At 40.2% G+C, this 23,181-nt stretch overlaps 1 protein-coding gene across 1 annotated transcript in view; it reads right to left on the minus strand.

Annotated features, from left to right (window-relative positions):
- Positions 1-23,181, minus strand: part of LOC122814241 (cytochrome P450 4B1-like) — a 450,417-nt gene that overhangs the window by 13,250 nt on the left and 413,986 nt on the right. The gene's annotated exons all lie outside the window — the stretch shown is intronic.

Here is a 23,181-nt window from a genome sequence, read left to right on the forward strand (position 1 = left end):
CCAAGCACCACTCTATCTCCAGTAATTCATACATCTACCAGGGGACTAATACTCTGACTGTCCCCACTCTAATCTGATCATGACACTGAAACATACCATAAGGAAATACTATATGCTGTCTGCCCAAAAAGCTTATCTCAGTTTGTGCGTAAATGTTAACTGTAAATATTCTACTGTTACTACACAAACAACTTTTAAGTGACTGCTCATAATGCAAACATTACTGTTCTTATATATGTAATATATCGTAATGGTATATTGTAATGTGTAACAAACTCAAAAATGTGGAACTTGTGTATTATATGTGCAAAAAAGTTTTTATGTGGAGCTTTTCTCCCCGGGCCTTCACTGAAAACGGGTTAGATGACCCAATCAGACTATCGCGGTAAACAAAGGTCAAATAAATAAATGCACACATACATACATAAATAAATTTTGGTTCTGGAAGGGACTGGCTGATTTATATAGTTCTCTAGGTAAGTATATAATTTATCTGCATAACTATTACCCATGTCAACCTATTGAGGGTTACAACTATACTTAAACATTGAGACCATCATAGAATTGTAGGAGGTTTGTATGTTTGAAGTTTTTGAATACTGTGACATTTTTATCTGCTGGTTTAGAGATTTTGAAAGAGAATTTTACCAGTTTGTGGTTCGACATGGGTGGGGAAGGGTACACCAGTGGGATAGTGTATACAGATGCTATACTTGTAATGACCAGGACAATAGCATTTTGTCCTCTAGTGGGCTATTTGACTATTTAATCCAGGGAATTAGTATTTATAAAATCAAGGACTTTTTTGACATAGCCAACATTTGTGGTATAGGTCTCCCACTTTATTGATGGGAAGTTAAAGTTTCCAAGGAAGATAGGTCTCCCAGTTTATTGATGGGAAGCTAATGTTTCCAAGGAAGATGGACTTTTTGTATATTTGAAGTTTATCCAGTATATTTAAGAAATGGACTTGGTTTTCAGGGGTCATCAAAGGGGTCCTGTAACATGCTATTATCTGATAGCTGGTTTTATTTAGAGGGAATTGAATCTGAATAAGTTTGGTTTGTGGACCTCTGGGAATCTGTCTTGAAGTAATGTAGTCTTTAACCAATAAAGATACTCCACCACAGTATCCATCAGGTCTAAAGGAAAACCTGGCATAGAGGGGGTGCTATCTGCCTTTTAGACCAAGTTTCAGTAATACACATATGAATGTGCTCCAAATGGAGGAGGGCTTCAAGGTCAGGTGATTTGTTAATTAAATTCCTAACACTGAGCGATATCACCTTGCTATTGTCCAGCACTTTCTTACATTTTTTAGACTGGAAGATCCATTAGCTGGACTCTGCCCAAAAAACACTATAGGGCAGCAAAGGTATTAGCTGTTATGCATAAGCCCTGGGATAAGAGGTTTAAGCTGTCCTTGTTGAAGCAAGTAGGGCTGAGCAGTAGTTCATCCCATACTGACACAAAATGGATCCCCTTCAAATGACACCAGTTATTCAGCCAATTATTCAAATCAATCATCTTTGCTTTGTATTTTGGCATCATTTGTGATGAAGGTAGGATTCTACTCAATACCTGTGAGTCTTTCCTGCTTTTGTGACATGCATGGAGGGCTCAGAAATGTCTTCCTGCATATACCTTAGGGTTTTGCATACCAGGTCATTTACACCCACATGAACCGCCATCATGTCATAGTCATGCGTTAAGGGTCTTGTAAGCCCTTGAGATGTTGGAAATCTTGACATATGAAATACAACTCACAGTCACCCTATTTATATCCTGCCTTGTGGGCGTAGAGTCTGTGTATCTCACCAGTTCATTTTTATTAGTAGAGGATTTGAGCGTACATTGTTTGGGGTGATTTTTTTTCCTAGTGACTTTTAGTTATAGGTGTGACAGTATGTGTTGTGTTTTTTAACTTCTGCTGAGACCTACTCTTGTTTGATCTTGCAGACTTAGGCAAGGACTTTTTTATAGCCTCAGAGTAGAATAATTTTCCATATATTTGTGTGGGGTGCTGTAGAGGTGTGTGGTACTCACAGACTGTTCTTTTGTGAGTCTGATGTCTCTAGCTTAGTTACATATTTGCATCTCTCACGTGTAGTTTGTATTAGTTTATTGAATGCCTGTTTATTGTCTGTGAACATCAGGCAGTTGCTACACAAGTGCTGTCAATTGCTATGAGGATGGCAAATGAGAGGAAACAAGCTGTCTGACCTTCAATTTAGTCCAAGAATGTTTTAAATTAGAGTTACAAGACTTATTTGTACAGTATTTGATTTGCTGAATGCCTCTTTTTCTTCAATGAATTTTGTATGAGTACAAAATATTAAATTCCCCTTTCCTTAACATGAACAAATTCTTATAAATACAGAATACTATATATTAGTGAGTACCATAACATTTTGTAGTATAAAAGGTAATAAATGGAGGTGGTCTACTGAGATAGAAACAGTTTACAGTAACTTAATTTGGTCACATATAAAGAAGTAACGCCTTTAGCTCACCCTACTAATTGGTATAGCTCTGACTAGGCTTGCTAGGAGTAAAACTTCAGTTGAAGTGCATGAATTTGCAGAGTCCAGGTTTTGTGCAGTGCTTAGTGAAGCTCAGCTTAGCACAATATAGCTGAGCTAAAATAATTAAACAAACAAATGAAAATCAGCTTTTAGCTTCAGCCGGTAATGCTTGCTTCCTAGAAACAGCAGCAACTTATTTCCCACATAATAATCTCTGTCTCTCCAACTGCAGACACACTTGACCAAAATTTTGTTGTAACTGTAATTGTTATAAATTGTAAAAATTAAGGAAAACAGTAGGTTTAGCATAGGGAACAACACAGTATTTAATTAATTCTGCCAGGTGACTGTAGAAAGACAATCTTTCAATTTCCAGCAAAGGAAATGAAATTAATGAACAAGACTGTTTAAATACCAGCAAAATCTGCATAAATAGTTAAACTAGAGGGCAAACGCTAGATTTATCAAAGGGAAACAACACAGTAGTTACATTCAGCCTGATAACTGTACAAAGCACTGCAACTTCCAGCAAAGAAAATGAAATAAAATGAGCAACACTGCTTAAATACAAGAAAAATTGCAGAAATCAACAGATGACAATTGCAATAATTGCAGAACAAATAAAGTACTTTCCTACTTTTTTTGGCTTTGAAATGAGGTCAAAATGCAACTTTTAGCTTATTCTAGCACATGATCATCCCTTTGAAGTCTAGTAGCAAAGACACCACCAACAAGCCTCAATCAGAACAATATAGCTAAGCTAAGAATTTAAACAAACCAATGAAAAATAGCTTTTGTTTTCATTTAAAAATGCTAGCTTTCTAAAAAAAAGCAGGAACCTATTCTCTTCCACAGATAGATCACTATTGTCTCTTGGAATGTCCATGGACTTGACCAGAATTTTACTTTAAATAGGGCTAAGTTATAAATAGTAAAAATTGAGTGAAAACAATAGATTTAGCACAGGGAACAACATGGTACTTAATTAATTCAGCCAGGCAAATAAAGGAACACCAAACTTCAACAGCCAGCAAAGGAAATGACATAAATGAGCAGAAGGGTTTAAATACCACTAAAAAGGGCAGTAATAGTTACATTTTGAGAAACAGTAGACTTAGCAAAGGGAAACAACACAGAATTTAATATATCCAGTCAGGCAGCTGTACTAACACAGCACTTCAATATACAGTAAAGAAAACAACAATACCACTAACTATGGCAGAAATCAAATAACTGCAGAAGTAAAATACTTTCCTGATTTCTGACTTTGAAATGAGGTCCAAAACTTTACCTATAGCTTATTGCAGTCTAAAGTCTTGTACTAAGGGGGTATTTGTGAACAGAATGGACATTTTGTAAATATTTACAAACCTACCACTAGAAACGGCAATAATAGTTACAATTTGGGAAAACAGTAGACTTAGCAAAGGGAAACAACACAGAATTTAATGAATCCGGTCAGGCAACTGTACTAACACAGCACCTCAATCTACAGTAAAGAAAATATATAAAATGAGCACAACAGCGTCACTAACAATGGCAGAAATCAACAGGCAACAAAAAAGTGCAGCAGAAGTAAAATACTTTCCTGATTTTGGACTTTGAAATGAAGTCCAAATTTCACCTATAGCTTATTGCAGTCCTCTAAAGTCTTGTAGTACAGGGGGGAGGGTATAAACAGAGTGGACATGTACATACATACAATCATTCTCACAGTGTCTTGATTTTTTCATTCATCAGCTAAAGAGACACTGACATTCCTGAAGATCAGTAAAAATAAATGATCAGCTTTAATAGCAAATGGTTCACTGTGAGTTCAATGAACGTAAAGTAAATAATGCTGAGGTCACATATGAGAAGTATAGGCAAGATGAAACATGGCTTGCATCTATTGTTGTCAGTAGTCAGACTTCATATTTACTGATAATCAGGCTCTGTGATACAGTTTCCTTGTCTGGGAGAGAGAAACTGGACAGAGCCTGTATTAAGCGTGACTGCCTTTTGCTAATGTCCTCATAACTAGAATCCATATTTTACTAAGCCAAAAGGGTGACGACCAAACCTAGACTTTTCCGTACCAGACTTCACAAGAAGGTATGTGAGTAGCAGAAAACGAGAGAAGCATATGTATACATCCATTCACAATATTTTGAGAAAGTACAGTTGTACAAGTTGTACTTGCCTGTAATAGTGGTCAAATTCCTCAATGTCTCAGTGGCATTTTGGGTTATCTGCCAGGGTAAACCAGTACTAGCTAGCTTTCAAAAGCTCAAACTCACTGCCCTTTCTCTTCCTGTGAAAGCTGTTTGGCTGAGCATATCTTGACAAGGAAGCCCTCAGATGTCACAGGAAGTCAGTGTTTAGGCTTTTTCACTTCCACAAAAAGGAGAGGAAAGTACCCGAAGCCAGAATCATCTAGCAAGAGTAAATTTGCGGCCAGTCATGATACCATATAATAAACAAATTCAATAACAAATGAATCAAAGAGGTTAAAATCCACCTCAACTATGCAGTTTGGGAGATGGCAGGTTGGTGCTGCCAGTGCGGCAGCGAGGAATTCAAACATCTACTGTTACAGATAAGTAGAACTTATGCAACTGTATTATGTTCATCATTCCCACTGCTAATGGCATTTTTGGTAGATTTCCAAAGCTTACACTACCTGGGTGGTGGAAAGATAAGGATCCAAGAACCCCTGGAGAATGGTCCTAGCAAAGCCCACTTTGGATCTTGAAAATAAATACAGTTTGTAGTGCTTTGTGAAAGTATGAATGGAGGACCAGGATGCTACCTCTGGAATGAGTCTATTCCTTTCAAATATGCCACTGGAGAGGATAGGCCCCTAGTCAAGTGAGTCTTAACCTTGCCTGGAAGAGATTTACCATGTTGGGAATAACAGAAAACAGCAGAAGACAACCATTGTGCAATAGTTTGCTTACAGACAGACTGACCTTTCTTAGCCCTGTCTAGCAGATGAACAGCTGTTTAGGGTTCCTAAAGGGCTTTGTTCTGTCAGTGCAGTACCTGAGCTGTCAGTACACATCCAAGGTATGTAGAATTTTTTCTGGATCAGCATAGAATATTAGGAGACTGATGACTTGATTCAAGGTGAATTTAGAAACAACTTTAGGCATGAATGATGGCTTAGTGTGCAACACAACTCTGTCCTTCTGAAAAATCAGATAGGGTTGGCCCACCATGAGAGCTTGCAGCTCAGAGACTAACCTTGCAGATGTCACAGCAATGAGTAAAACTGTCTTCCAAATAATTAATCGTAAATCAGTCTGATAAGCAAGTCTAATGTGATCCCAGGGAAGAGGAATTTACTTTCAGGGGAATCTTATGTACAAGACTCCTTTCATAAACTGTTAACCAAAAAAAGAAACAAAAGAGGGCGATCCATGGTACCGCAACATGCACTTTGATAGAGGCATATGACAAGCCATCTCTAAGTAGCTCACACAAATATTTCAAAACCAGAGGGATCAAAATACTTTCAGAACCTCTGTTATTGGCTCTGCACCACCTGTAAAAACCTATTTTACTTGTAAATGTAAGATATTCTAGTTACAGATTTTCTTGCCACCTTAAATACCTGCTGCACATCCTCATGAAATAAGTGCTGTAAAAATATAAAAATACAATCATCCAGGTTGTCACTTGCAATTGCTCAAAGTTGGGGTGTACCATTTGCCCTCATGCTGTGTGAGCAGATTCAGTCTGTGAGGAAGCTTGTGGTAATTGCCCTTGGCCAATTCCATTAAAAGGGAGAACTAATTTTGCCTGGGCCAAAAGGGGATTACCACAGTGATCTCTGGTAATTCTTTCTGAATCTTTACTAGTACCTTGGGAATCATTGGAAAGGGTGGAAATGCATGCATAAACATTCCCAAACACAGTAATGATAGCATGTCTGTCTTTCAAGCATGGTTGAAAGCATATCTTGAACATAATTTTTTTCAGTTGTTTGTTTTGAAAGGGGGTGAACAGATCTACATGAGGTATTCCTACATCTGGATCAAGTCTTGAAAGATCTCTAATTAAAGCTTTCACTCATGAGGGTCTGTCCAGGATCTACTTAGTCTGTCTGCCTCACTGTTTTGCTCTGATGGAATGTAAGATGCCTAAAGAGTCAAAGAATGCTGTAGAGCCAGCTCCCAGGCCATCATTGCCAAACAACAAAGAGGGTATGACCTTGTACCCACTTGCTTGTTCAGGTACCACATCACAGTAGTGTTCTCTGTGACTACTAGAAAATGACTTGAAGTCCATAATGGTGAAGAACTTTTAGGGCATGAATCACTACTAACATCTCTTATATGTTTATGTGCTTTGGTGTGTCTTGAGGACCCCACAACCCTTGCACTTGAACTCCCATGGACACTGATCCCCACATACACATCAGAAAAAATCTGTCTGGACAAAGTGAACTGGGGTCTGAAGAGTGAAATGGAATCCTGGATTCAGAGGCAGTTTATTCCTTCTCCACTTCAGTTCCTGTTTCATAAATCACAGTACCAGTACATAGAAATCCAAGGGATGAAGGTGCTGGGTCAAAAATTCTTTAAGTACCAATGAAAATTTTCTCATGTGTAATCTGGTTAGCGGTATCATGAGGATCATTAACACCATGAGGTCAAGAATTTTGAGGAACTCATCATGCTGAGGCCAGGTCTAGAAGAGAGAAATCCAAGAAAATGTCTTGATAAGTAAGAACAATGTATTCTAGTAGAAAGGCTATCCTTTCTACCATGTTTATCCAGCAGCCCAGAAAAACAATTCATTAAGAGGGTGTAAGGAAGGACTTTCAAAAGTTCATTTTGAAGCCAATGTGAGAAAGAAGGGATGCAACCTTGTCTAAGGACTCCAAGCACCTGGATAGATAATGTGCACAAATCAGCAAGCTGTCTAAATAAGGAAAAATGTGGATGCCTACAGTTCTGCAACAGGCAACCACTGGGGTCAGACACTTTGTAAGCACTTAAGATACAATAGATAGTCCAAATGGTAATGCAGAAAACTAATAAGGGAAGCCAGACATGTAAAATCTCAAAATGTTCTTGAAATGAAACAATAGGAATATAATAAATGTCTTTGAGCTCTAGAGTGACCGTGAAACAGTGGTCTGAAACCAATAATAGGACCAACTGCAAGGTGAGCATTTTGAATTTTGGAACTTTTACAAAGGTGTTCTGAAAGGACAAATCGAGGACAGGTCTCAAAAAGATTCTGGAGTAAAATCCTTTCTCATTGTGTATTTCAGGCATTAGTTCTATGACCCCTGCTTCTACCATGTGATGGAGCACTTGGGGAAAATGCCTTTTTTGGTCTGGTGGGTGTGGGGGGATACCCCTGAAAGGGTGAGGCTTTTCTATCCACTGCCAAGTGTATTTCTCTACAAATTATTTTCAGAAACCATTTGTCTTAGACTATTTGTGGCCAGGCTGTAGGGTTGACAGAAAGCTTGGTGGAAAGAGGAAGAATAGGAAGGGAGGGGAGGGGTTGGGGTGTTCTGTGACTCGGCATAGTCATTCATTTGCAGGTGTTGATCATTTTCCAGAAAGGAACCCCTCTTGTTTAATTTCTAAGATTTAGCCTCCTGCCATTGTTTTGGATCCCTGACTTTTGTATGGCTAGGATTTTTATTTGTTCTGCCCCTTGAAGTATGACACCTTGTTTAAGGAGAAGTTAGGTATATGAAACATCATGGATACCCAAGCATTAATTTGCCTCTGTCATCCCACTCTGAGAATCTATATAACAGAAGGCTTAAACACTAATCCAAAATGTAAAGGTACATACAAAATTTCGGCTTTTAAATCATCAGAGAAGTTCCGACTATGTGAGTAAGCACACCTTTTTAATACAACAGAAGAAAAGTATAGTTATGAAAGTAAACTTACTATAACAGAAGATGTTTAAATGATCACAGCTGCAGTAGCTTAACCTATACAGGCTATACCCTGTGAAAGATATAAAAAACAGTAGCTTCCAAAGCTTCAGGGCACTTTCCACATGCTCAAACTGTTAGGCAGCTCAAGGTTAGCTCAAGTTGAGTGGGGTGGCTGCAGTGGTGCAGCAGTTAGCATTGTTGCCTCACAGCAAGAGGTTCTCTGGTTCAATTATTGACTGGGGAGCCTTCTGTGCGGAGTCTGCATGTCTTCTCTGTGGTCTTGTGGGTTTCCTCTGGGTGTTCCAGTTTTCTCCCACATTCCAAAGACATGCAGTAGGTGAATTAGACACTCTAAATTGGCTGTAGGTGTGAGTGTGTGTATGAGAGGGTGGTACAGATGAACCACCATAGCAGGGCTAGGCACGTGGAAGTGTAAACCTTAGCCCAATATGAAATTAAAGGTCATGCTGCTTAACACTTAGAGTCTAAACATGAAACTACACTCATTGCAAGCATTCTTAACCCTGGAAAATGCTGACATCTACACAGTCACAGAAACCTGGTTCAAAGTTGCTGAGAGTACCCCAGCCATACCTGGTTACTCATCCTATCATACATTCAGACCCCAAACTGTGGGTAGTAAAGCCAAAGGAGGTGGAGTTTCAATATATAATTTAAAGACATACACACCTCCAGGCTGGTCAAACAGTATGACGCACAGGAGACACTCCAGGTGCGGTTAACCATTGACAAGACCCCTATAAAAATCATAGCTAGATACCGGCCCCCAAATCTGACTCAAGATGTCCAAACTGCCTATCTAGACCTCTTCAAATCTATCAAGATTCAACCCTTTACCCTGACCCTAGGTGACTTTAACTACCCAAACACAGACTGGAAGAACTACTTATGCCAGAACACAGATTCCTCGAATTTGTCAATGCAAAGGCTTTGGGACAGATAGTCGATACCCTCACAAGAAGTAATAATATCTTGGATCTTGGACTTGGTATTAACCAACATGAGTAACCACTGCAGCATCCCTGCAGTATCATCCTCCCTTGTAAGATCCGACCATAAAGGGGTCATGTTCGTATTCATCATCTCTCCCGATCCCCTCTAGTTAGGGTCAACCAAAAAACTTCTCCAAAGCTGATTACAGCCTCCTGAGGGATGGTATAAACATCTTCACAGCTCCCTCCCCCTCTCTAGGAACTGGCACCAGTATCCAAAATGATACCAAATTACTATACTAACATTTATATAGATGCATGGAATCAGGAATACCTGACAGGACGAAATCATCCTACACAAGGAACAGTAAACCTGTCTGGTGGACATCTGCAATAAATAAACTCTAAAACAAAAGAAAAAAATTGCTGTCCAGGACCAAGAAGGAGCAGGTGCCCAACTGGAAGAAATCTCTCCTTAGCCTAAACAAGTAAATAAGAGCACTAGTGAAATCCTCCAAAGCAAACTTTGAGTCCAAATTGGCCACATCTACTAGAGACAGTCATAAGGCCTTCTTCACATACATCCGTAATCTCAAAGGTAGCACCCAGATCTGTTCAGAATTGGTGGTCAAGGACATCACATACAGAAATGCCGTAGATATAGCAAACTTGCTGGCTGACAGATTCAGCGAAAATTTCACCCCTCTGTCACCCCATCAGTCAATCAGGACATTCCCAGTACCAGCCCCCTTCCCCTTATATCTAGGGATCAGGTCATCACTGCTCTCTCAAAAGCAAAACATACAGCCTCCATGGGACCCGATAACATCCCAGGCTGCATCCTACATGAACTCAGGCAGGAACTTGCAGCACCATTAGGCGCCCAATTCAACCAAAGCCTGAGTACCAGCTTTGTCCCAGCTAAGTGGACTACAGCCACTGTCATCCCTTTACACAAAGGTGGAGTGTCCATTGATCCGGGAAGTTATAGACCCATCAGCCTAACTAGCCAGATCTGCAAGGCCATGGAACAGATTATCATGGAGCGCATTAACAAGGACATTGGCAACCTCCAAACACTCGATCCCACACAGTTTGGCTTCATCAAGGGGAGGTCACGTCTGTTAAATTTAGTCGACTTTTTTGAGTCAGTCACCAAAGCCATGGACGAGGGGAATGCAGTGCACACCACTTACCTTGACTTGGCCAAAGCCTTCGACACTATTCCCCATTCAGGCATAGTAGATAAACTCTCTCAACAAGGCATCAATCCATATGTTACTAGATGGGTAGTTAACTGTCTCACTGATAAACCCCACCTAGTCAAAGTAGGGGTAGCCACCTCAAGCAGTAGACCCACATCGAGTGGCGTACCCCAGGGTTCGGTCTTGGGACCTGTGTTACTTGGAAAATACTTTTCTGAGGTGCAGGCCAAAACCAGTGTGCTATGGCTAACCAAGTTTGCAGATGACTGCAAGCTGGGCGTGGTCATCAATTCCCCTAGTGACGTGGACATCCTCCAAGAAGGTCTCACCCAAACAAATGACTGATGCCAGAAACATGGCCTCAAGCTGAATACAAGAAAATGCATCATCATCCCCTTTGGGGAGAGTAATGTCCCCACAAATTATCACATTAATAACAATGTCCTAAGCATGCGGTCAGTCTTGAGGAATTTGGACACCCAGATTGATAGCAACCTGACTTTTGACCACCATGTTGCTTCCATTGTACTGAAAGCTTTCTACATGGCCCACCTCATAAGTAAGGGTATCTCATCCAGGGACAAGGAGGTTGCAACATCCCTGTATTCTTCCCTTATAAGGCTCATTATTGAGTACAACTCCCCATTCAGCATGTACCTCGCAAAGCACATGCAGCAGCTGGAGAGACCATAGAGGTTCCTCACCAGGAGAATCCAGGGCCTCAAAAATCTACCATACACAGATAGGCTAAAAGCCCTATCCCTCTACTGTGTTTCATACAGACTCCTCAGAGGTGACCTCTGTCTGGCATACAAGGTGATTTCAGACCCCGCCTTGATGGGACTGCTGCATATCTGCAAGTGAGGCTCCACTCAAGTAACCCACACACGCAGCCTCAACCTGGTCTGTGACATCACTAGGACTTGTTGGCGGGACAGATTTGTGTCCCAGAGACTCCCCCATCTGTGGAATAGACTCCCTCACCACGTCAAGCAGAGTACCTCTTTACCCCTTTTTAAGCGCAACCTGGATAACTGGATGGGAAATAGAAAATATATCCCTGGGATTGCTGGACAGGGGCATCGGGTGCTGATTTGTCTATACATGGGCTAAACTCTTGGCTAGGCTTATAAGGGCCTCAGGGCCAATAGCCTAGTAACTTCCTATGATCCTATGAAGTGACACCCCAACCCCATGTGCAAAATGGGAAAAAAGTGGTTGAGGATGGATGGATGGATTTGAGTTTCAGGCTTTATATCTTTCAGATAATGCACTGTAATACAAGACCTTTTATTCTAATTGCTTTCTAAGTTTATAAGAGCAATATTTAAAATTTGTCCCTATTCTTTGGGGCTTTGTCCACAACAATTTTTGGCTTTGTCCAACTTTTTGTGCTAAGAGGTTGAAAGTTATGCTTGTGTGAGTGAATGCGAGTATGAAACCAGAGGAGACTATGCATGTATATGTATGTGTGTGTGTGAAAGCAGAACAGACTGTGTATGAGAGAGACAGAGAGAGAGAGAGAGACAGAGAGAGAGAGAGAGAGAGAGAGAGAGAGAGAGAGAATATGGACTCTGTCAAATCGTTGTTTTACTTATTTATTTTTTTAAGTACTATATTTTTTTATATTTTTTTATGTAAAATGCGTCCTCCAACACCATTAGCATATACTACAGAAAGTTTGAAACATTAGACAGAGGAACTATTTTACATCAAAAATATATAAAAAATAATATAGTACTTAAAATGATGTATGGTGGAGTTTCTGCTTCCTTTTCTTCTGAACTTCACTACTAGATAAAATATCTAGGCAGAGTATTATGTCTGGCAAGGAATCTCTTACCCAGGACTACTCCTGCACCTAAAGGGTTTGACTTTTCCATACCTGTGCCACCCAGAGGATGTGTCTAACCCCTGCTCCATAATGGCAATCAAAGCTACACTAGAGGGAGGTGTGGAAAAAGGTAGTAAGCATGGAATGAGAAAGAATCACTAACCATAGGCTGAGGCATTCTTTTGTTTTGTTCTTATTTTTTTATTCTTTTTTTAGTTGCAACGGGATTTGATGGGGGAGTACCACAGAGTTAGGATCCATCAAATCAGAGGAAACAACATAAGGCAGAATAATAACCTGACAGTACTGCATAAGGCATCAAAATAAACTCTTAAAGTTTCTAGTAATAAGTTTGTCCCCGTACATCTAAACTCTGCCATACTGTATTATCACAAAAACAGTTTGGAATGTGTTCAGAAGGCAAAGAATTACTAGTACACAAAATCCAAACAACAAAGCAACCAATGTGCCAAACCAGTGTTAAAAATTAGCTCCATAAGTAACCCATATTAAACTGCCATAAAATAACATTTAATAGCCATTTAAACTAGATTTTATTGTCAGAGTAAAATATCCACACTACATTCAAATATCATCACTTGATGTAAAATAAATGATGTATAAATGCTGAAAAATTCCATGTACTGCAATATTTTCATGTCAAAAGATGAAAATAAAGTAATGTAATTATAGTAATGACTGCATGAGACAACCCCTAGTATCTAACAGCACACATACACACACACTGCATGTCGGAGAGAAATACTGAAAGTTTCCTCTGTAACAATAAAACAAGTACTTGTTAAAGATAGAAACCAAATAAGCACTGCCACAAGCAGAAATTACCACTGTAATTACTGTAAGCATTGACAAAAATGAAAATAAATATATTTTAAATAAACCTAAAGATAGTGAATGATAATTCTAATAATTAAATGAAAAGAAGTGTCCCCAAATGGTGCTTATCTGTGAAGTAAGTTGGAAAATCGGCACTGGAGCCTGTAAAAAGTCAGAGGAAATTCTTCGGATGGCAGAAAAAGACTGAACACTCACTTCCTGTGACAGCTGAAGGCTTTCCTCTCAGGATATGCTCAGCAAATCAGCTGCCACAGGAAGATATAGAGAGGGGAGTCTGAGGGTTTGAAAGCTGGCCTGTAATGGGTTACCTTGGCAGATAACCCAAATGCCACCGAGGCTGTGGGAGTGATGAGCATCCTTCATTGCCACTTCATTTAATTTTAATAAAGGAAGCAAAATCAGTGGAGGCCTGTATTATTCCAGTCCATCTTCAGCAACCTCAGCTGCTTGAGTTTCTTAGTCACACATATGAATAAGAACTGATATGCTTGACTTCATGCAGCAACCGAAAATGCCTCCTAAATATTTCTCTTCCATACAATAGGCATATGATGTGCTGAGCCTCACAAGGCTTTGATACTTATGTTGGTTTCTCTCTCTGCCTGTTCAGATACCGCAGCATGGACTGCACAACCACAAAAGGGTTCTAGTAAAACATGGGATTTAAGATTCTGAAGCGCATAAAGGACTTGCACTGAGAGGAAGGAAAGGATGGGAAAACCTCCAAAAGAATATACAAGCCTTATACCGTGATATTTCTAAGGTCAACATCCCATCTTTCCATGAGGGAATATGTTGTCAGATCTCATCTCTGGCCTGGGGGAGAAATAGGTAACATGCTTTCATAATGGAAAGGGAGATTCATTAAGCTTACTAAACAATGCCAGAGTGAGACAGAAGAATGAACTCTGGCAGGTCACGTTAAATCTGAAACTACTGACATTGTGTAATCCAGCTTGTTTATTCTTGACCATAAAACTAGAAGTTGTCATCAGGTAAAACCATTAAAACAGATCTCCATCCTCAGGCCTGTAGTAAAACTCTGCTTCTCCAGGAGCCAATGATTAAAGAGACTTCCTGTACTAATGCAACAGATGCATTCTCCCAGATTAAAGACAAGACTGACTAGAATTATAAAAGGCCAAAGGGATATTACTTCAGATACCTCTGAAGGGAGGTCATCAACAGCCAATTGTTCAACTATTTAAGCAATAGGTTTGTTCTCTGTAAGACTTGTGAAAACTCTCTTAGTGAAATAACAGTGTACTTCGTAGCAGAACTGCATTTATTCCTAGGAAAATCCACAAAATTTCCTTTATTTACACAGGACCATCATCTACAAGAACATATTTATTAATATCTAACATAACATCCAGAAATGTATCAGGTGTAGGGGAAAATTGCAAAGTGTTAATCTAAACCTGTACATACTTAAGGCACTCAGACTCTCAAATGGGCAGGACCCTCTGAGTTTGTTAAAGTTAGAAAAACTCTTGAGAAGACTCTTAAACCTACTTCCTCAACATGCACCAGTCTCATGGCTCCTTTCTGAAGTCAAGATTGAGTCTGCACAAACTAGCAGGTGCTTTTATCTAAAAGCTAGATGGAAAAGGATAGATTACATCAACTAGGTGCTTAAACTTGATAATATCCCCTGTGAGGTTCATACCTCTCAAACTCTTAGAGCAAGAAATCTGGACAAAAGCATTAATAAAAGTGGGATAAAGGGCCAAAAATAGGGAACGTTTTTAAATATTGCTCTTACAAACTTAGAAAGTTGACAGAATAACAGGTTTTGCATTACCATGAATTTTCTGAGGGGTATGAAGTCTGAAACTCAAATGTCTCTCATTATTTTCTAACTTCAGTCTTTAACGATTTGACACTAATTTGCCAGAAAACCACAATTTTAAGAAAAACTAACAAAAAATATGAGGCAAAAATCTGGACATTCTGCAAAAATCTATACAGTTAAGAGGTATGGTGAAGTTATTACAGTTTGTTAGAAGCCTGAAAGCATTCAACCCAAGTTGTGGTTTTCCACTCTGAAATCACAATGGCCTATTTAATTAGAACTGTTGTGAGGAAGAGAGGTGGCAATTGCTTTTGAGTTTCAAAAGGAATATCTATTATGTAATAAATTTACAATGATTAATCATAGCTTGTTTAGTTAAGATAATTGTAACTAAAACTCCTAATAATGCCTTTAACTACAGACCACTGTTCTTTCAGGAGAGAAAGCATTCCTCCAACTTCGAAAGCCGAAGCTCAGATCCACACCCCCAATCTCTATGTATACTATTTCTGAGGATGCAGAGACTCAGAGGGAAAATGTGTTGAACAAAAATAAAACTCCTTGTTTCCTTATTCTAAAAAAAAAAAAAAATCAGTTCTGCAGTAAAACAAGTTCCCACACAGCCAAGTACTGACCACATAAATACTTACTGTGCAGACTTCATTCTATGATGTTTTGTGAAGTTGCAGACAATCAAAAGTAGTACTCCCTTAGATGACAGTGGCTTAATAGTTCATCAAAATCACCCATTGTTAGAAAGCCAGTGTGTTTTTCAGAAACCTGTCACATGTTGGATAAAGGACAATATTGGCAAAGCATAACAATCCTTAAGCTGTGGAGGGTCCTTCCCAGATGCTGGAGATCCTTTTGGCTGCCTTAGTTAAAAAATAGTGCAAACAGTTCCTTAATACCACATGTATTTGTCCGAATGCCTCATACAGAGAGTATACTCACTGTATATACCCTCATACAAACAGTATATATGAAGAGACAGACTGTTTTGTACACACAGATTCCCAAAGATGCAGTTACAGCAGTAGGATCGTTGGTTTCAAAATTACACCATGTTGTGACTGTGAGAAAGCATTTATTTGAAGCTTTCTGGAATGAGAACTTGGGCAGGAGAGTTATCTTCTACAGGGTCTGAGACACCAAAGAAGCAAGAATTACATCATGCATGGTAGAATGTTTAAAAAACTTAAGTAACAAAGTTAAAGAACAATAAGTCCTTTTGCTAAAACATTTCAGGGTCCCAAGACTGGAAAAACTCCCTTATTAGCCTCAACAAAAAGTTGAAATCCCTCATCAAAACCTCTAAAGCCAGGTATGAAGGCAGAATTGTGGCAGACACTAAAAACAGCCACAAAGCCTCCTACAGTTATATCAAGAATCTTCACGGCAATACCCAGGTTTGCTCTGAGTTACTGCACAATGGTACCTCCTATACTGAGTCAGCAGATATTGCCAACATACTGGCTGACAGATTCAGTGTCAACTTTACCCCTCTCTCCCCCCTAAAGGACCAATCACAATACCGGAGGAATGCCAGGCACCCAGCATTGCTGCAGCACCGGTTAAAGCTGCATTGTCCAAGGCCAAGAATACATCTTCCATGGGACCCAGCAATATCCCTGGATGTGTTCTACATGAACTACAAAGTCAATTGGCACTACATCCGTGTGTCCTGTTCGATCACAGCCTCACCTCAGGCTTTGTCCCTACCAAATGGCACACTGCTACAGTCATCTCTCTCCATTAAGGGGGGGTGACTACAGATTACAGACCCTGGGAATTATCGCTCCATTAGCTTGACGAGTCTGATATGTAAGGCTATGGAGCGCATCATCATGGACCTAATTAACAAAAATATAGGGAATATCCAAACTAGAGATCCCATGCAATTTGGTTTTATGAAAGGTAGATCATGCCTGCTTAACCTGGTTGACTTCTTTGAGTCAGTCACCAGAGCTGTGGATGAGGGCAAGGCAGTTCATACAGCCTACCTCGATCTGGACAAGGCCTTTGATACCATTCCCCACTCAGGAGTTATTGATAAACTCACCAAACTAGGCATCAACCCCTATATCACTAGGTGGGTTGCGAACTGGCTCATAGATAGAACCCACAGTATGAAAGTAGCGGACTCCAAGTCAGACTGCCGACCAGTCATGAGTGGAGTCCCACAGGGATCAGTCCTGGAGGGACTCTGGCTGACAAAGTTCGCAGACGACTGCAAGCTGGGAGCCATTATTAACTCCCCAATTGATGTAGACATCCTACAGAAAGGCCTCACTGAGACCAATGACTGGTGTCAAAACCATGGCCTTAAGCTTAATGCCAAAAAATGCGTCATCATCCCCTTTGGAAAAAACTCAGTTCCCACTAATTACCACATCGATGGACGCTCACTGAACACCGAAGACATTATAAGAGATCCGGGGACACAGATTGACAGCAACCTCTCCTTCGACCACCACATTGCCACTGTGGTCAGAAAGTCCTTCTATGTGGCACATCTCATTACCAAGGGTTTTGCATCCAGGAAGAAAGAGGTCATCATCTCTCTCTACTCTTCCCTCATTAGGCCAATCATCGAGTATAATGCCCCATTTGGCATGTACCTCACTAGACACATGCAACAGCTGGAAAGGCCAAAAAAGTACAGCTGGAAAGGCCCAGGATCCTAGGCCTTAAACACATGTCCTACATGGACAGACTCAAAACACTCCAGCTATTTTCTGTCTCATATCGTCCATTAAGAGGCGATCTCTTAACTTACAAAGCCATGTCTGACCCAGCTCAGTTAGAAATGCTACATCTAAAGAAATCCAAATCCATCCGCACCACATGCTCCAGAGATTTCACCCTCATTACCACAATCGACAGAACATGCTGGAGTGACAGGTTTATAACCCAGAGACTGCCCATGCTCTGGAATAGACTTCCCATACATGTCAAGCAGAACACCTCACTGGCCCTCTTCAAGAGAAATCTTGATGAGTGGATGGGAAACAGAAAGTTCACCCCAGGGATCACTGCAGTGGCTCTGCTTGATAGAGGCACAGAGAACTAACGTTGGCAGGTACGATTCCAGTGTACTTCTATGGGCTATGCTTGTAAAGGCTCCAGGGCCATTAGCCTGGTACACACCTATGAACCTAAGAATCTATGAAGAGTACAAGATTATTTGCAAGTAGGAAGAGAAGAAACGTCATACTGAATTTATGCTAGACAGCATATACAACAAATAAATCTGCTTTGGGATGTTTATTTTGAATAGAATGAAAATCAGGAGCAGCACCCTGAAGGCGATCTTCCTTTCTGGGGTACAAAGAAACCAGAACTAGATGCTTCCAAATAAAAATTTCACCCTTCACAAAGTGTGGATGAGTTAAAGCTCCATATTCTCATGCCCAAGGTTTTCTATCACTAGAAGACAGGTGTACTCTGTCCAAGCTAATATTGTTTTCATTACTCTCTCATTATTTCCATAACCTCCCTGAATTTTGTAGTCCCTCAGAGTATTCATAATTCATATCAGTCTCCGGTGGAAGAACCTCCAACTCCTCAGTCAAAACAGAAGTTTCACAATATGAGCTGATCTTGCACTCATACAATGCATACCCTACTTCTCTTTGAAGAGAAAAATGCCAGCTCCTCAAATCTCTGGTCATTTTCTTGTCCCTCCAGTACACAAAACCTGCCAGCATCCTTCCTCTGGCCTCCTTTCGGTAGCCAGATGCCTTCTTCTTGTATGGTTTCTAGCGCTACACGCAGTATTTAATGTGTTGCCTGAAAGGTCTAGCAGAGTAGGACATTATCTGTTTCTCCACTAAGGATACAACTAATCATTCTGTTTGCTATGTCTGCCACTGTTCTCTCACTCAGCTGCTGGTGCTGCAATGCAGGTATGATTGATTCCAGATCTTTTCCTACTGTACTGCCATAAGTTCCACTCCCTCTGTCTGATATCAGTTACACTCTCTCTGTCTGATGTCAGTTACACTTTCTCTGTCTGATGTCAGTTCCAGTCCCTCTGTCTGATGTCAGTTACACTCCCTCTGTCTGATGTCAGTTACAGTCTCTCTGTCGGATGTGAGTTCCACTTTTACTGTCTGATGTCAGTTCCACCGCTGCTGGCTGATGTCAGTTCCAGTCCTTCTGTCTGATATCAGCTCCAATCTCTCTGTCTGACAGCAGTTCCACTCCCTCTGATTCATATTGGATCTATTCCTTCTGTCTGATATTGAATCCACTTCCTCGGTCTAATGTTGATTCCACTCCATCTCTCTTATGTCAGTTCCATTCCCTCTATCTGATATTGGTTCCAGTCTCTTTGTCTGATACTGGTTCTGATTCTTCTGATATAGCTTCTAATCCTTCTGTGTGACAGCAGTTCCATTCCTTCTGTCTGATGTTGGTTCCACTCTCTCTGTCTGATGTCAGTTCCACTCCCTCCATCTGATGTTAGTTCCACTCCCTCTGTCTGATATCAATTCTACTTCCTCTGTCTGATATCGGTTCCACTCCGTCTATCTGATATCTACTCCACTCCCTCTGTCTGATATCGGTTCCACTACTCCTCTCTGATATCTGTCCCACTCCCTCTGTCTGATATCGGTTCCACTACTCCGCTCTGATATCTGTTCCACTCCCTCTTTCTGATACTTCCCATCATCCTGTGGCCCAGCTGCAGTACTTTGAATCTGTCTGCAATGAATCTCAAATGCTACCATATTATTCATTTGGTCAGATATTCTAAATCCTTTTTAAGGCTCTTCCCATATCCTCCACTATTGCCCCTATTTCTCTAATGTTAATAATAAGGCTGATCCTATCTTGTCTGCCCAAACATATCAAAAGCAAGCATTCAGACTTGTTCCCATGACTTTCTTTGCCACTGTTGTCAGGCAGATAGGACTAAAGTATTCAAGACTCTCCCTGGTCACCTTTTCTAAAAAGGTGCTACCAATTGCCATCATCTAGTCCTAAGGAACTACAGCAATGTTAGGTGATTAGTTGAATACCCTCATCAGGCAATCTGCCAACACTTTAACTTGATTCCTGTGGAACTTGTGAGGCAGCCCACCTTTGCTTTGTGCCTTATTCTCCCTCATGGCAACCAGTTTTATCTCCATTACCTCTCTGTACTGGGGTCTGTCAATGTCTTGTCCCACTCTGCCTTCTCTTGCTTGTAGCATGGCCCCCTCCCATCTCTTTTCTTTGGAAGTAATTAATACTTTGGTTTTCCCCTTGCTTTTACTATTTTCCATGATCTTTACCCTATTTTTGTTATGCCTACCATATATTTTGTCCATCCACATTTCTGCTATATACCTTACCAGCCTTTGTTCTACTTCACGACACCTGCCAACTCTCGTTTGACTTGCACATTTGCCATATAACCTCTTTTGTTTTCCTTTTGCTTATTTCCTTGTAGTGTGGTACCTCCTCCTCTTCCCTTTTCAACATTCTGTCCACTCAATTTACCCTTTCCTTGACCTAATCAGCAGCCCCACTTTCTTATATAATCTCACTGCCCTTCTCTTTCTCATTTTGCCTCTTCAAATCCTTACCCATAGCCACTGACTACTGCTGCCTAATGGCACCTTCAGCCAGACATCCTTCGTTTGACACTGGCCAGGACCACAACTAGAATTCTGTCCATTCTAACATAATCCCCTCATCATTTTAGACCCCCATTACCTTCTGCTGCCTTTGTCAATAAGGAGATCAGAATCCCCTGGTCATCTCTTAGCAGAGTCTGATCCCCAGCTGTTACTGACCTCTTCCTCCTAGCCCAATCTATTATTCTCTTCGGTCTGTCATCCTCCTTCCCTGATGTATCTAGTGGCTAATGCTCTAAGCACACTTGCATTTAACCCTTCCTTTATGAAGAATGCTGATATGCCCCTGTTTGTATCTGTCTGCTTTTCCTGAATAACCTATAACCACTTATATCAATGTTATATCTTCCTCTTGTCAATGGCACACATTAGAAATGTTTAGCTTTTGGCAACTTTAAAAGTGGCAACCTCTATGAATTTTACTTGTATAGAAGGCCTCCCTGAAAGTGGTTTCTGGACTGACAAGGCATAACATTTTGCAAAACTGGATTAGGAAAACAAATATGCCAGTATTTAAACACTCTGCCAAACAGTGGCACATAAAACTCTGATTCCATAAAAATTGACCTCCTTTAAAAATGCTAAGTTGGTGTCACTGTATGTTTTTGCCAGTTATGGTGCTTGTGTGTAAAGATCTGTATCTCAAAAATGCCAAATGCTCACGAAGATTTGAAGAAATTTCATTTGGAAAATCACCTATAAATCAACAATTGCCCATAGGCTGTGCTCCTAGTTTCAAACATAAACGAGAATCTGAACCTTAAATCTTAATAAAGAGAATCATTCTAATGTCAGTTTTAGACCACAACATTAAAAAATAATGAAAACCTTACTCACAAATACGTAGTATTTTCAGGCCTGAAGTTCTTTCTCCCCAAAAACAATTCTGCCAAACTATGGCCTTTCCCATGTCCGACACAAAATTCTGTCTTCACAATGTGGACAGCAGTGAATAATTTCTGAAGTTTTAGTGATCAGCAGCAGACAGTCACTCATTCATTCTCTGATTACCCATTTAATTTAAATGAGGGGTTCAGGAGAGCCACAGCATATTCCAGTACTCACCGGGCTAATGGTGAATTAATTATGCTGAATGGGATACCAACTACTGCAGGATACACAAACACATGCTCACTCTTACACAGCACTCTCAGCTATGGGTTATTTGGAGGAATACCAATTCACCTACAACATGTTCTTGAGATATAAAAGAAACTGGAGCAGTTGATGATAGCTCATGTGCACATGGGATAGACATGCTGACTCTGCGCATTGAGCACCCACCTGATAACAGAGCAGTGCTGTGAGTTAAGAGTGATGGATAGGATATTATTTAAAGGTTCAAGGAATAGTCCTGTTACAAGTATAAGACAAATGCATACAGTTTATAGGATTGCATGGCTTAGGTCTAGCTTTAATTTGTTGACATTTACTTTTGACAGCTACACGGAATGTATGCTTAGTTTGTCTGATCATACTTAACACTAATCCCATTAACTGAGGTTTCTGAAATTTAAATACTCTTATGTAGGTCAACTTATGTTAAAAGACAATATTCTGCTGCAATACAATATGCTGTAAAACTTGTCCTGTCTTGCTATAATGTATTATCTGTAGCACATCTTCTTATAGTGCCTTAGAAGGTGCAAGGCTTGAGAGTCATTTGCTCGGTTCTATTCTGCTAAATCCTGCAATAAATCAAATTTCTCAGTCTCCTATGCAACATCCCTTAGTTTCGCTATCTCCCTTCCCCCCAAGATGCAGCCATTTCAGAACTATATTTAGGGAGAAGAGGTGGCAAAGCCCCCCCCCCCCAAAAAAACTGGAAATTCACATCATCATATTTTTTTTCCAGACATCACATTTGATTTAAATGCTTCAACTCAGATGACCTATAGTTGTAAAAATTTTGCTAAAACTGAGCTGAGATCTGCCAGTCAATGAAATTACCAAGTCAAATTACCTTCAGGACTTTGACAGCCAGGGAAGCTAGGTGTTGCGGGGGAGGGTTGAAGTAAAAGAAGTGGAATTCATTGTCTCACAAATTAGTGCCATTTAAACTAAATTAGAAAAAAGGCAGCACTAAACAGCACTTTGTGTGTGTTCTGTGACATTTGCACTGTTTCAGTTTTAAGTAGTCATTCAACAGCAAGGAATGTTACTTTAACTGTTCTATTTTACTCAGAACTTTGTATGCATGCAACATCTATGAAATGACAAGAGCTTTAGGCAAATGCAGGCTTGCATGATGTAACATTTCTGAGCAAAACAATGACTTGTGGGATACTGAGTGGCAACCTGATTTATCCAAACCACGTCAATATGCTGTACTCCAGGTGGTCAGAGTCTGTAATTACATATAAAAATATTTAAAATCCTGTAAATAACCCGAGAGTGCTGTTAAAGTGTAGGAAACATCATGCCATGATGTTTTAAACATGTTTTTTGAGTCTGTGGGTGCGGTACTCCTTTAAGGTTTTTACTTGATTTT

This window comes from Protopterus annectens, chromosome 10.part0 (assembly GCF_019279795.1).
Source record: "Protopterus annectens isolate FY-2018-M chromosome 10.part0, PAN1.0, whole genome shotgun sequence".
Taxonomy (NCBI): Eukaryota; Metazoa; Chordata; order Ceratodontiformes; family Protopteridae; genus Protopterus; species Protopterus annectens.